At 32.8% G+C, this 14,743-nt stretch overlaps 1 long non-coding RNA gene across 15 annotated transcripts in view; it reads right to left on the minus strand.

Annotated features, from left to right (window-relative positions):
* Positions 1–14,743, minus strand: part of LOC149124594 (uncharacterized) — a 91,665-nt gene that overhangs the window by 73,662 nt on the left and 3,260 nt on the right. For 11 of the 15 annotated variants that reach the window (XR_016213282.1, XR_016213292.1, XR_016213286.1 and 8 more), the window contains 3 exons: positions 11,769–11,863; positions 4,047–4,113; positions 1,827–1,968 (listed from right to left, as the gene is read on the minus strand). This is a non-coding gene — a long non-coding RNA (uncharacterized LOC149124594). The remainder of the gene's footprint in view (positions 1–1,826; positions 1,969–4,046; positions 4,114–11,768; positions 11,864–14,743) is intronic. The other 4 variants (XR_016213296.1, XR_016213293.1, XR_016213295.1 and 1 more) reach the window with 2 other exon arrangements.

Here is a 14,743-nt window from a genome sequence, read left to right on the forward strand (position 1 = left end):
TATTTAAGACTTTGAGGACTAGAAATACCCGGCACTTGATTAAACAATGTCTAATACTCAAAAATAGCAGTTATTTTTAACAATGACTGAGAAACAGCTGTAGCATACTGTAAACTTTCCCTGCTCATAAAGTGTAGGATAATATAACCTTAAATTATTAGCAATTCACCCTATCAATAGGTTGATAATCCATTATTTTTTCCCTCCACCAAATGCTAACGATAGATGGTACCCTTACATGATTTTTTCTGCTTTGTACTGTTAACACCCTCCACTGCTAATCCAATTGCCAAATAAGCAACTTTTGTTTTCTTTTGGCACATACCCTCCTGCCTCCGGAAAGATCTGTTTAAAAAATTATTCAAGCCAGCGCCGTGGCTCACTTGGCTAATCCTCTGCCTGCGGCGCCAGCACCCTGGGTTCTAGTCCTGGTTTTGGTGCCGGATTCTGTTCCAGTTGCTCCTCTTCCAGTCCAGCTCTCTGCTGTGGCCCGGGAGTACAGGGGAGGATGGCCCAAGTGCTTGGGCCCTGCACCCACATGGGAGACCAGGAGGATGTACCTGGCTCCTGGCTTCAGATCGGTGCAGCACGTCGGCCGTAGCGGCCATTTTGGGGGTAAACCAATGGAAGGAAGACCTTTCTCTCTCTCTAACTCTGCCTGTCAAAAAAAAAAAAAAAAAAAAAATTTATTCAAGGGAGGCCAGCATTGTGGCATAGCAGGTAAAGCTGCCACATGCAGTGCCAGCATCCCTTATGGGTGCTGGTTCGAGTACCAGCCTCTCCACTTCCAATCCAGTTCAGTTATGGCCTGGGAAAGCAGCAGAAGACGGCCCAAGTCCTTGGGCCCTGGAAGAAGCTCCTGGCTTCGGATCAGCACAGCTGCAGCTGTTATGGCCATCTGGAGAGTGAACCAGTGGACGGAAGACATCTTTCTCTCTGCCTCTACCTCTCTAGTAAATAAACAGATCTTTAAAAAAAAATTATTCAAGATAATTAATAAGTCCTCAAGAATGGCAAAGGTAGACAAAAATTACATATAACTAAATCTCTATTACAAAAAATAAAAAATTTTCAGCTGTTTAATGCATGATATAATTACAGATTTAATGAAAGCAAACCTGCCATATCAATTATTTACTGCCCCATTATTTTATTATTTTAATTAATTATTAAATATAATTATTAAATTATTTTAATATTATTTTACTATTTTTACTATTTTGTAATTCAACAACTGAAAACACTTTCTAGGCTAGTATGATTACCTGTCAGTTATTTTACTGCTAATTTGATAATATCTAAAAATTTATTTTGGTAACTAATTCTATATGACAAATGGTTTTTGTTATTTCTTTTTACTAGCTTAGTTCTTGATAGCAGGCAAATTTAGTAAGTCTCCTTAATCAGGAATAATTTATCTCACTGGTTTACAGGATCACCAATACCAGCACTAAATGGTAAAGTTCTGCTTCAGCTCTTGTTTTTCTATTTAAAGTCATTGCTTGAGTCCCTTTTGTAGATTATTAAAAAGACACTATACTCTCAACAGCTGATGGTGTTCCTAAAGATTTTTTTAAACATCAAACAATACATTCAATTACCTTAAATTCACAAAATGAAAATATATAGTTAAGTGTTTGTATCCAAACTGCAAAGTAAAAAATGAAAACACTTCACAAAAGAAAAAGTGGAGGGGGGAAAGGAAAGACATGAGGCCAGTGTTGGCATCCCGTATGGGCACTGGTTCAAGTCCCAGCTCCCTGCTGATGGTCTGGGAAAGCAGAAGATGGCCCAAGTCCTTGGGCCCTTGCACCCACACGACAGACCTGGAAGAAGCTCCTGGCTCCTGGCTTTGGGTTGGCTCAGCTCCGTCCACTGTGGCCATTTGAGGAGTGAACCAGCAGATGGATGACTTCGCTCTCTCTCTTGCCCTCTCTGTAACTCTGCCTCACAAGTGAATAAATACATCTTAAAAAAAAAAAAAAAAAAAAAAAAGACATGACTATTTCTAAATTTTTTGTTACAGAACAAAAGCTCAAGACTTTAAAATTAAAACAAATATAAAAAAAATTCATGTCTACCAAAGTTTTAAAATACAACCCAAAATAATGTCATTACTTAATTTCAAGAGCACAGCATTTATGAACCAGACAGTTCCACACCTCTGGAACATCCAGAACATCCATACTCCATAAAAAAATAGTTTTTTAAAAATTCATGTACTATGGGGCCGGTGCTGTGGCCTAGCAGGTAAAGCTGCCGCCTACAATGCCAGCATCCCATATGGGCAATGGTTTGAGTCCCAGCTGCTCCACTTCTGATCCAGCTCTGTTACGGCCTGAGAAAGCAGTAGAAGATGGGCCAAGCCCTTAGGCCCCTGCACCCACGTGGGAGACCTGGAAGAAGCTCTTGGCTTCTGGTTTTGGATTGGCACAGCTCCAGCCACTGTGGCCAACTGGGGAATGAACCAAAGGATAGAAGACCCCTCTCTCTCTCTGCTTCTCCTTCTCTCTGTGTAACTCTGACTTTCAAATAAACCTTTTCTTAAAAAAAAAAAAAAAAAAAAAAAAAAAAAAAAAATCCCAGTTTAAAGAAACAATGGCATTGAATAAACAAGAAATAAGAGATTGGGAGATCACACAGGATTTTTAGTATTCTCATTATGTATCTACTTTGCTGGGTATTATTTAATCAGAAACATTTCCATATTAGTATCTAAGTTAAAGGGAACCCCAGGCATCCTACCTAGAACAGACAACAAAACATTCCAACTACAAAATATGGCAAATAGTCTATGTTCAAGATATTGGAGAATAGCCAAGAAATACTGTTCAAAAAGGTATAATAGAGACGAAGCCAAGTTGAGAATAAGTAAAGCTATTTGTGCTTATAAACTTGTTAAAAGTTAAAAGACACATTTCTTTCTGAAAAGTAAACTGCTCTCCAGTTTACATAGGAATACAACACCAATTGGAAAGATTTTTTTTTCCAAGGGTTGAGTTGAAGAAAGGCTGAGTTAGCTTCCAAAGAACCAATTAAGGGGCCAAAATCTGGATTATATAGGATTCTTTAGGGATTTGCAAATTTTTCTATTCTAAATTTTCCAGAAACAGAAATATCAAGGGAAAAAATCTGAAAAACAAAGTGATCTGTGGCATTTGGTTATTACTTTACAAAGTGGCTCACTATTAACATTTCCAATATTTAATTGATCTCCTCTTCCCCCAACAGACTACTTAGGATAAGGGCTGATATTCCATGATCCTAAGGTTACCCTCTAATACATAAACATTATCTGATTCACTAACGTGTGAGACAATGCAAGGAAAGCATGAGAAACATTGGTTTTTATTAAATAGGAGCATGCTATCGTGTCTCAGCCTTTTGGTTAAGATCAAGTGTAGTGTCTAAATAGGAGCATGCCCCAACATTAAGAACAGGAACAGTTGCGCGTGAGTTTTTTTTTTTTTTTCAGAGATGTAGAATTAGCTCAAGGAATGGATGGAAATGAATCTAACTGATTTTAGGGTCTTACACACTTTCAGGGAAGTAAGTACCTCATGCATTTAACATAACCATGATCTATGAGCTTTCCCAGGGGTGTAACACTAATTCCCATTAGTCTGGTAGAATCATTTTGCTAAAATTTACACATTTCTCAAGTTAAATGAATAAGGGGAAAATGTTTCTAGAGTCTCAAACTTAATTTAAGAACATATAAAAACTAATTGAAAAAAGATTTCTCTAGTAAAGAAGCTAAAAAGATCATTTATATTCAAATTCCTTTGAAGGAAAAGAGCCAAAATTCTGATTCTTAGACTTAAGAGATGATAGAAAATACTCTATATCCTTGTTCTAACTAGGTAACTTAACCAAGTCAATGGCATTTACTGTATCCTAAATTGGGTTAATATCAGACCTCAATGTGTCAGGGGCTAAGGAGAAGCTACTAAATTATTCTAGGATGAGTAGGAAATAAACCAAATATAACACTCAACAGTAACTTTGTATAGCAAGAGTAGCTGGACAAAGACTTTAATACTTACAAGTTAAGCACTGCTATGTAGGTTGAAGGCCGTTTTATTACTGTCTTCATTTTTATCATTATTAAATCTAGCAAAAAAGAAAAGATTTAAGAATTTGATCACATTATATAAATCAGCATTTTCAACTGAGGTTGACATAAATGTTTTCTGATCCCTGTAGAGCACAGAGCAATTGCAGATTATAAACACCCAGCAACAGCATTTTATATAATTCAGCCTGGTATGTTAGTTTTTTGCTAAATCATTTATTTTTTGTTTGAAAGGCAGAAAAACAGAGGGAGAGAGAAAGAGAGAGACTCAATCTGAGTCTCCCACATTGGTGGTAGGGACCCAAGAACTTCAACCACCACTTTGTGCCTCCCAGGATGCATATTATCATGAAGTTGGAATGGGAAGCAAAGCCAGGTGTCATACCTTGGCTGGCTCACTATGGGGTATGGGTGTTCCAAGCAGCATCTTTTTTTTTTTTTTTTTTTAAGATTTATTTGATTACTTTAAAGAGTTACACAGAGATGAGAAAGAGAGGCAGGCAGTGAGATGAGAGAGAGAGAGAGAGAGAGAGAGAGAGAGAGATGAGAGAGAGAGAGAGAGAGATAGAGTCTTCCATGCACTGGTTCACTCCCCAAGTGGCTGCAATGGCCGGAGCCATGCCGATCCGAAGCCAGGAGCCAGGAGCTTCTTCCAGGTCTCCCACATGGGTGCAGGGGCCCAAGGACTTGGGCCATCTTCTATTGCTTTCCCAGGCCACAGCAGAGAGTCGACTGTAAGTGGAGTAGCTGGGACTAGAACCGGTGCCCATATGGGATGCCGGCACTGCAGGCAGTGGCTTTACCCACTACACCACAGCACTACCCCGCTAGCAGCATCTTTAACTGCTGAGTCAAACACCTGCCCCTATCATTTGTTTTTTAAATCTGATTTTCTATTACAATTACTTTTTTGAAGTTTAAAAGTGAAACATGTAATTTAACAAACTCATACAATGTTTAATTTGGCGCACACTGAGCTTCTGGACTACACCAAGCAATCATAGATATTTTAAGTTATTTCAAGATCACAGACTGAGATTGGTACCTCTCTCTCACTTATGCACAAACAAAATTTTAAAATAAAAAATCCATATGATGCCCAATTCCAAGAATTCCATTGTAATGCAGTATATATACAAAGCTTAAATTGGAGTTTAAAATGTATAAAGGAATCTCTGAAAATACACTATGCAGCTATGGCCAAAACAAACAGAAAATGCAGTTGTGAAGCTGTCTCAATCAAAGAGTAAATTAAAGAGTAGTGATAAGAAAAATTGTTTCCATGGTTGTCTATTACTTACAGAGTAGGAAGGATTAAAAACCAGTACACAAAGGCAAGAAACATATTACATCTTCAAAAATAAAAAGCAAAAATTAAATGGTATCTTTTTAGCTTGACTTGAAACAGGATTAAAAGAATACAACAAAACTATCCAGGCTCTTAATGGACACTCAAGTGTATAGTTTACTGCAGAGTATCTTGATCACAAAAAAGGGCAGCACATTTAAAAAATTTCAAAATCCACAGAAAAACTAAAACAATACTCAACAGAATGAACTGCCACATCCTAACTAGCCCTCCAATGCAGCTCTTGAATGTTCTGCCACCCTTGCTTTATCTTTGTAAGGGAAACAATTACATGTACAATTGAAGTCCCCTACGTGTCATATCCTTTCTAAGCTACAATCACAATCTTCTATTTGGTTATTTGTAACGTATGAGTGTTTTTATACTATTACTACAAATTCATTGCTTTCTAGCCTTATATCAATAGTATCATAAATACATCTTTTATATAAATGCTATTCAGTATATAACCTTTCTATAATCTGTTTTTGTTTACTGAAGGAGGATAGTCACACATGACAGTTCTTATTTTAAAAGCTATATAAATCATCTGACTATGTCACAATATGCCTTTCTCCTGTTGCTTAACATTTGCATTGCTCTCAACTTTTCCCTATTAAAAATAAACAAGCCTTTTTTTAACAGATGTCTGAGTTTATCTAGATCATCTAAGAATGAAATTGTTGGGTGTGAGCCTATTATATCTGCGACTGTACTAGGATACTGCCAAAAGTTCATACAAGCAGCATATGAAGAGTTCCCCATTTCATAGTTTTCCAACATTTGAAGTGTATTTAAGAAAAATAGCTACTATCTAGATAAAAATTTTAAAAATTCCTAAGTGACAAATTCTTCCTATTTTCATCATATATAGATCAAACGTTGGTAAACTAGATAGACTAAAATTTGGTACTTACACAAAAATAAAGCTCTGATAACAGATTTTCCTCACATGCCTGAGGAACTATCAATACTTAGAATTGTTATTATAGAAAGGATAAGACTACCAGACAGTGAGCTTAGATCCAAGATGACTTAGGAGAGGGAAAATGCAAGAAAGGTAAATGGTTTGTTACTGCAAACAATCCTCCCTCATTTCAAGTAGTATTGTTCAAAAGTAGTACTCCTTTAAGGAGAAGAAGAAGAAGAAGAAGAAGAAAAAAAAACTTTCAAAGAGCTTGTAAAAAAGGTGAATCTCCGAGTTCCAGATCTAGAGTTTTTTGACTGGCAGGTCTGGAAAACTGCTTCATTCTAGGTTTTCCTGGTACAGGTCCTTGACACACATTAAGCACTAATTAGCAAAAACAAGTAGACAATAGTAATAGCAATTAATATGTTATTTGTTAAACAACACCAATATATTTTTTAAAAAATCCAGCATTAAGAAGAAAAAAAAAGTAATCTCCATTTATGCTTGAATCCGTTTGATTTCACAATGCCAGAACAAGTCATAGGCTCATTCTATTTCAAATAATTAAGCACATATTATGGCGAAGCTTTTTCAGTAACATCACTGGAGAACTAAATAGTCTGAGTTTACTATGATTGATAAAGAAGAACATTAGGAGTGAGACAATCAGGAGGAAGTATGGTTACCTTTTAAAAAGAATGTTATTGCAAATGTCTTATTTTGAATTGGGTTATTAGGTTTATATATTAAATCATCTTTGGTAGTTTCCCATAAAGAATTTTCCAAATGAAATCAGAACAATAATAAAAATCCAATATTCATTTCCTTGTTAACTGTAACTTATTGGAATTATTTAGACATAAAAGAAGAAACATGATTATTGATGTTAATTCACACTGTAAAGCATTCAATATTATTTGAAATTATAGGACTTATTTTCAAAAGATTTTAGAATGTAACAAGACATAATTTGAATAAGGAGTAGTAAATGCAACAATAAAAACAATAAATAGTTTAATAGAAAAAAGACAAGTTTTCACCTGTGGATGGCTTTGTTTTTAGTTATTTACAACACTTAGTATAGGATGCTAATTTTTATGGTTGTTATAGTGAAAATCAACAAGAATCTGGTTTGAATTGGACTATAAAATGAAAATGTGGACAGATTATGGCCTAAAAGTGAAAACACTCCTATGTGGACACAGTCAACTTTTCTTTCCTCAATGTATTAACTAACTTGTGGCATCAGCAAGTAATTATTATTTTTTCAGTCTACAAGTTTAACAGTGAAAAGCAAGAAACATACATACTTTCAGAAGACAATATTCCATTCTAAGATATGGAATTAACTTAATAAAATTAAGTGAACTAAACACAGAGAGTAAAGAGTAAAATATAAGTCTAAGAACTACAAGCATTTACTGTTCTCTTTGTCCTGCATTAGGAAGAAAATATCTTTCTGTTGAACAACATATTCCCTTATGGTGTATATGGAGACCCCAAGTAGGCCCCTTCTACCTGTTCTATAAAAACTGATGGGTGTACAATTTCCTTAGGCCACCATTACTGCATACTGATACAGTTCTGTAGAATAGCTGATAAGCAGCAGCAATTTCCCAGCCCCTATCCCAGCTGTAAGGGACAAGAACAAGAGATGTTGTGGTAATACTTGTTTATTCACTGCTGCTGCTGCTGAAGTGGCAAGCTGAGAAAAGCATATACATCTAACAGAGGAGAAAAATGGTTCAGTTCAACCTACTACCAAAGTCTTTTAAATCACTACCTGATAGAATTGTTTGAGAAGGATTTTTCTCTTTTTAAAAAATGGTGGGGTGGACAAAAGACATAATTGGTGTTTGGATTAGAAAGGGAACCTATAATATATCTAAAGAAAAAAGTTAATGACACATGTAATTATGTTCAGCTCCTTAAGTTTGGATTTAACTGCTCAGTTATCTAAATTCTCCAAGAATTTTAAGCAGTGCCAGGGTGAATTAACAGAGTATCCTCTCTAGTTATTTGCCTGAAAAACAAGTAAGTGTTCAAACTCCAATCAAGAAATGAAATTATATTTTGCTTACAAAATGCCTGGCTCCCTCCCAGGTACCACGTATCTAATCACCACCATATGTTTGACTTCAGACACTATTAGCAAAGAAATAAGATTTTATCCAGGAAAATTTTAACAAAAATCCCTACTAAAAAAAATTTCCACATCCAACTTACCTGCTTTAAATTGCAATACAAAGCTAAATTTATAAAGTATACAGTACCAAGGAATAATAAACAGACAGTTGTGCTAATATTAATTTATTGACTTACAACTTTACATTGAAATGCAACTCCTCTTTCAGAAACTTAATTTTTGACTTAGAAAAAGAGAGAAAGTCGGAAATCTGGACATCCGTAAATTTTGCGTTAAGTTAAAAAAAAATCCCAAAAATGGACTAGAATTGGCTGGTAAATGTAAATATTAGTCAAGAAGGTTAGGTTTGAGATTTTTTAAAAAATTAAAGTGTAAAAGATCCCAATCTGTTAGTTTTTATTAAAATTGAAAAAATGATGTTTCTGCTTGGCAGCTCAGTGAGAAAAATAATATAACTAATAAAAATAATTCTGAAGAGTATAATAAGGTAACTTTGAATATATTACTATGAAAGCTATACAACAGAAAAGACTAACAACAAAAAGAAAAAAATTTTAAATTAGGACATTTAGAAATAGCAATCGATTAATAAACTATTAACCAGTAGATTAATCAGTCCCAGAAACTGCATTTGAAACATGTTGCATGTTTTTCCTGCAAGTGGACTCTAACCAGGAAGATGGGAAGGAAAGGAAAACTAAAGCAAGTAATATGTGTTAACGAAATATTAAAAGTGTAGTTTGTGGTGCTAAGACTCCACTTCAAAATGACATTTAATAAAAACATAAAACCCTTACATTAAATAAATACTGCCTTTTGAAAAACGTTTACCAGAAAATATAATTCTGATATATTAGGTCTTATCTGAACAATAGAAATAAAGCTGTTCAAGCAAAACACAGATGTACAAAAGTGCTTCAAACATTAAGACATTTTATTTTAAAAGTTCATTGTATCTATTAACAAATTCTCAGTAAAAATATAAAGCCCATATTAAAATGCTTTAGCTGACAAACTGCTTAAAATTTAAGTTGTCCTTATAAACTAGCATTATACATCACTGACAAATAATGAATAATTTTAAGTTTCTCCTTCTGGAGAGGTCAGATTACTTCTGTTCTATTTTATCTAAATATCTTTTCTACCCTAAGAAAACTATTTAAAAAAGACAGAAGAGTAACAGTATATATGTATTTTGGGGACAATTAATACTTCTTCCTGAAAATGAATATTACTTAACCCTGGTAACAAATTTAGCCAAAAATATAAATATTATACAAAGGAGGTGTGAAACTGTCACTGAAGAAGGAAAGATGAAAATTAACAATAAGCCCCCTCCCTTGAACTCATTATGCCAGAATTAACTATTATGAAGGCTTAGGTTTATGAAGGTTTAGGTTTTAAGTTAGCAAATGTGCTAACTTAAAATGGTCACAATCATCACAAAATGCCTTTCAAAGGGTACTTAAAGGACAGCCAATCATACACATCAGTAAAAGCCTTCATTAACCTGCTTCCTAAAATAACAAATATTACTAATTAGGTTAAGGTTTCTTACCCTGTCAGAACTTCCCAAAATCTAAGAAAAATTTTAATACCTATACTGATTCTTTTATGCATTATTTACTGAGTTTTTAGAAGTCTGTAGGATAGCACATAACTATAGAGAAGACAGTGGTATGATGCTAAATATTTGTGTCCAAACAATAAATTTTGATATCTTCAAAGATCACAAATCATAACTTTCTAAATTAGAAACAACTCTAGATTTACATCTTTATATACAAAACTTAAATGTTCTCTTCCCCCATTTAACTCACTAAGGTGTATCTAAGATATCTGGGTTGAAAGTGATAAATTGAACAGATTTTATTTTTCAGACACTCAGTTAATCATATCTTTCACTTTCCATCTAAATGATCTTTAGCCTGGAAAATACTGGTTAAGTGAGAGGGAGGAAACTGTATTTATTTTCATTCCATTCCAACTAAGCTGCTTTTCTGTAATATTGTGACATGAAAGTTATACACTACACCTTGAATTTATTTCAATCACCTTACAGTATGATATCACCACAAGAAAAGTACCTCATTTCATCCTTATATTCAATTCTGATTTCTATTAAATGTTAACATTTAATTTCAACTGTTTAGATCCACATTCCTGGATTATCTAACATACAAAAATTCCAGATTTTGTGTTTAGTATTTTAATATATGGTATCAACAGTCAAACATTCTTCAACCCATCTTAGAATATGTTTTTAAAAAAATTTACAATATTTAAAAGTTAAAAGCAGTTCTGTGACCATGACGGTAATTACACCCACCCTTAAAACAAGATTACACTTTTCTCATGAAGACAAATCTTTGGAATTCCCTATATCTTATGTATTTAAAGTAAAAATTTTCAAGTAAAAAAAAATTTGAAGAAAAAAGTGTTGTATTTTAGCTAATCTCATTTTATTTAGCAAAATAATCTTTAAAAGTTATGGTTCATACTTTACCATGAAAGAGTTAATCAAGCAACACTATGTAAATTCATTTTTACCATACCAGATTATCATTTAGAAAACACAAATTTTATTAAATACTATCTAGAATATTTAACTAAAAATAAAAATCAAAGAAAATAAATAAGGCAGAAAAATGGTTCTGTAATAAAGTATCTTGAAGGTTCAGACAATAAGTCACTGGAAATATAGATATCCTATAATTTTATTTTTAAAGAGTTTGCAACTTTTGATATGAACAACTTAAATATTTTAATCAGAGTATGAGTAAGACACTAGTTTCTGCTTAAGAAAGTGGGTTTTTCAGTTTCAACCAAAATGCCACTTTTGGTTAGGACAGTACAGGAATACTTTAAATTCTCTAATATTCTCATTAATCTTATCTAATTTTGTAGGCTCTACCTACCTCTCTACCAATCAAACAGCTAAGCACCAAATTCCGCTTGATTTAAACTTTCCATTTTATGACATGAAGTGATTAATTCTTTTACAAGGACACCTTAACAGCCTTAAGGAAAAAGCGAAAAATTCACTCTATTTACTTACTTTTGGAACAAATAAATTCAATTGGAGTCGGCCCTAATACAAGATGATGAGAACATCAACTATATTTAAAAAAATTCCATATTAAATAAGCAAGACAAGAGAGTTTTGGCCACTTCACAGAATGATCTCCAACAGCAATAACTCTTTATCGACTGATTTTAGTTCAGCTAAAAGTTTCAGCTTAATTTAATCTGCATAAAATTACATACTTTAAAAAATTCGTTAGTATACCTTCCTCTCCTATCATGTTCCCGTGTGTTTTGTGAGTATTCAGTCAAAGAAGTTAGGTTGTTCTCCAGAATTGGCTCTCTCCTAAAGGTCAAAACCTGCAATAAAAATGTCATGTATTATAGTATGAAGACACTCAACAGATTTCTGTCTCCTGGAGCTCCACAGTTAATCCCTGAACACAAAGGTAAGGTCTTCAAAATGACCTCGAACTTGCCAACGTTCAAAGAAGCACTAACTTGAAAATACTGTTTTTAAAATAGAAATCACTTGATTAGAAACACCTGTGATATGCTTTATCATCCGAAGCCTCTTCAAACAAATCAGATTAATATGTTTCTGCTTTCATTTCTCTTTAGGGCATTCATTTTCAAAGCAGTGTAGATGAGCATGGTGCATATGTGTATGTAACTATTAGAGGTTGAAGGTGTCTGTTATGTGTGTGTACGTAGGTAGCCATTAGAAGACTGGTAGAGAGAGACTTCGTAAGAATAAACATTGCCTATGCTTCTAAAACTCAAAGTCCACAGCTTTAAAAACTACTCAAGACATTAGGATAAAATTTATCTACCTTTTTCTCCCAAATTATCTAAAGTTTTAATGACAGAAATTACCATTATTTTCAATTTGAATCTTTTCCCAAGCCTAAGTGAATGTCAACATTTCTAAATATTTTAATACATTACAGTTGTAATATTATTAAAATTTAGAAATTTTTAAACAAATTAAAATATTTGCAAGTAATAATAAATTGTCTACTCCAGGACAATTTTTTTTAACATTTCTCAATACAGGTGAGAGGTAGGTGGGTATATATAAATGACTTTTTCATTTGTTTTACTTTCCTGAATCTTAATGATTCAGTGGCATTCAACTACATAAAAATAAGAAACTTAAGTTATCAAAGTTGAAATGTACTACATGTGCACTATAAAGCTCTGGATGAGTTTTTCACTTTTATTTAAGAATGGCTTGGAAAGCTAAAGAATGAAAACCAAAAAAGGCTTTATTCTTTTGCTGCCAAATAGTTGATTAATGGTGAAAACCACACAATCATATGTAACTCGTAAACACCAATCCAAATAACATGATATTTTTTAAAAATTACAACCATTTTTACATAGTCTTTCTCAAAAGATAAAGTTGTCTACATCTGTGCACTCTGAAAATTAAGGTTTCTTAAATGTAAAAATCATAGAAGTACATGGTAGTAAACAAAATAATCACACGCCAAATGTTAAGTTTTTAACACAACACACATTTTTGAACAGTAGGGAAACAAATATCAGATAATAAGAAACGAAAGAGCTTTAGATTTAAATAAGATGTACTAAACCAAGTATGTATGATAAAAAGAGACAAAATCCTTCACACAGTAAACTCAAATCGCAAATCTATTACAAAATAGATTAGAATACTTAGTGATCAGTCTTTCAAATGCAAACATTCTTTTTTAAGATTAAAAAAAAGTATATGAAACATAATTTGATAGTACTAACATTCAGATATATATGTGTGTATTTAGTATCAATTCCAATATTCAAAACTTGCCTCTCCAAAAAGAAAAAAATCCTAAAGCATCTGTAATATAGGGGGGAAAAAGGCAAAAAAATTATCTACCAGAAAGCAACATTAATATGAAGGATCTATACCATAATTTGTAATGCAAATAGTCAAATAAATTAAGACACATTAGTAATATAGTATTCTAAAACTGACGTTGTTACTCTTAAGACACTGATTTTAAGGTTTTAATGCTGTCACTTCTAAATGCTTATTCTCACTTTCAACACTTATTTGAAATAAAGTGGTCTTTTATTACTGACTTCCTTTGGTCTTATGATATTTGGGGCTACAAAATTCACCAAGTCATACTTTGAGTTCTAATTATGTGCCAAAATCAGTTGCCTAGCACAATGTTTTTAAGTTTGCTGAATTTTTTTAAAAAATTACATATCTATTCTAATATGACAAGATGTGTATTCTAGATATCACATCAATAATCTGTTTTTCTTAAAAAGGGGTTAAAAAGTCAATGTGGGTATTATTAAGCTTCAACAAGCAAAAGAAAAAAAGCTAATTTTATATCAGTAATATTTTTTAAAAAAGAGACTATTACAGAATAATTTCCAAAACACTGTATATTTACAACTAATTTGAGAAAGCTTATGTGTTATGCAGAAGAAATATCTAATAGAGTCTCTGGGAATTTTTTTTTGGTAAACCCAATCAACTGAGCAGCATTTCTGAAGTATTTTGTGACATTCTGAATAGTTACTACATATCAACAAATAAATAGAAATGAAAATGTGTAAGTCTCCACAAAACAAAACAAAAATGTGGCACACAAAGATTGATGAAACATGGGAGCCAGAATACAAAAGTCACCATAAAATTTAGCTGTTCTTGATAAACACTAAGAATGATATTAATTTGATTAGAAAATATATAGTGTCACATATAAACACTTGAGGCTATATTCTGTAAATCTACAGCTAAGAACAATTAATAACATTTTTAAAGAGTCCAATACTGCCCTTTTAGATGGATTTAAAAAAAATAGTTATCAAGGGCAAAAAAATGAGAAGCATTGCTACAAGAATGATACCTTCTCTTGTTTCTTCTCCATAGTATGTAAATCTAGCTTAAAAAAAAAAAAAAAAAAAAAGAGGTGAGCTACTGTAGCAATACTATTCCCCACCTTTGTTTTCCTGGAATAATAAATGACTTTTACAAATAGAGTAGAAAATAAAAATGAGAATTATTATTTGAGAAATATGGGTAACTGTATATAAAAGCTAAAAAATATACATCTGTTGGAAGTCATACCTACACATGTTCATAAATCTAAAAGCTAATAATGTTATCTAGCATTATATAAAAGGGAGTACATTTTGAATGCTGTGGATTTTATTTAGGTGCTAGTGTGTTCTCATGCTTTAAATTAAGTATTTTAAATAAAGAAATCCTTTCTTTTA

The sequence above is a fragment of the Oryctolagus cuniculus genome, chromosome 9, assembly GCF_051225735.1.
Source record: "Oryctolagus cuniculus isolate XC-2025 breed Fujian yellow rabbit chromosome 9, ASM5122573v1, whole genome shotgun sequence".
Lineage (NCBI taxonomy): Eukaryota > Metazoa > Chordata > Mammalia > Lagomorpha > Leporidae > Oryctolagus > Oryctolagus cuniculus.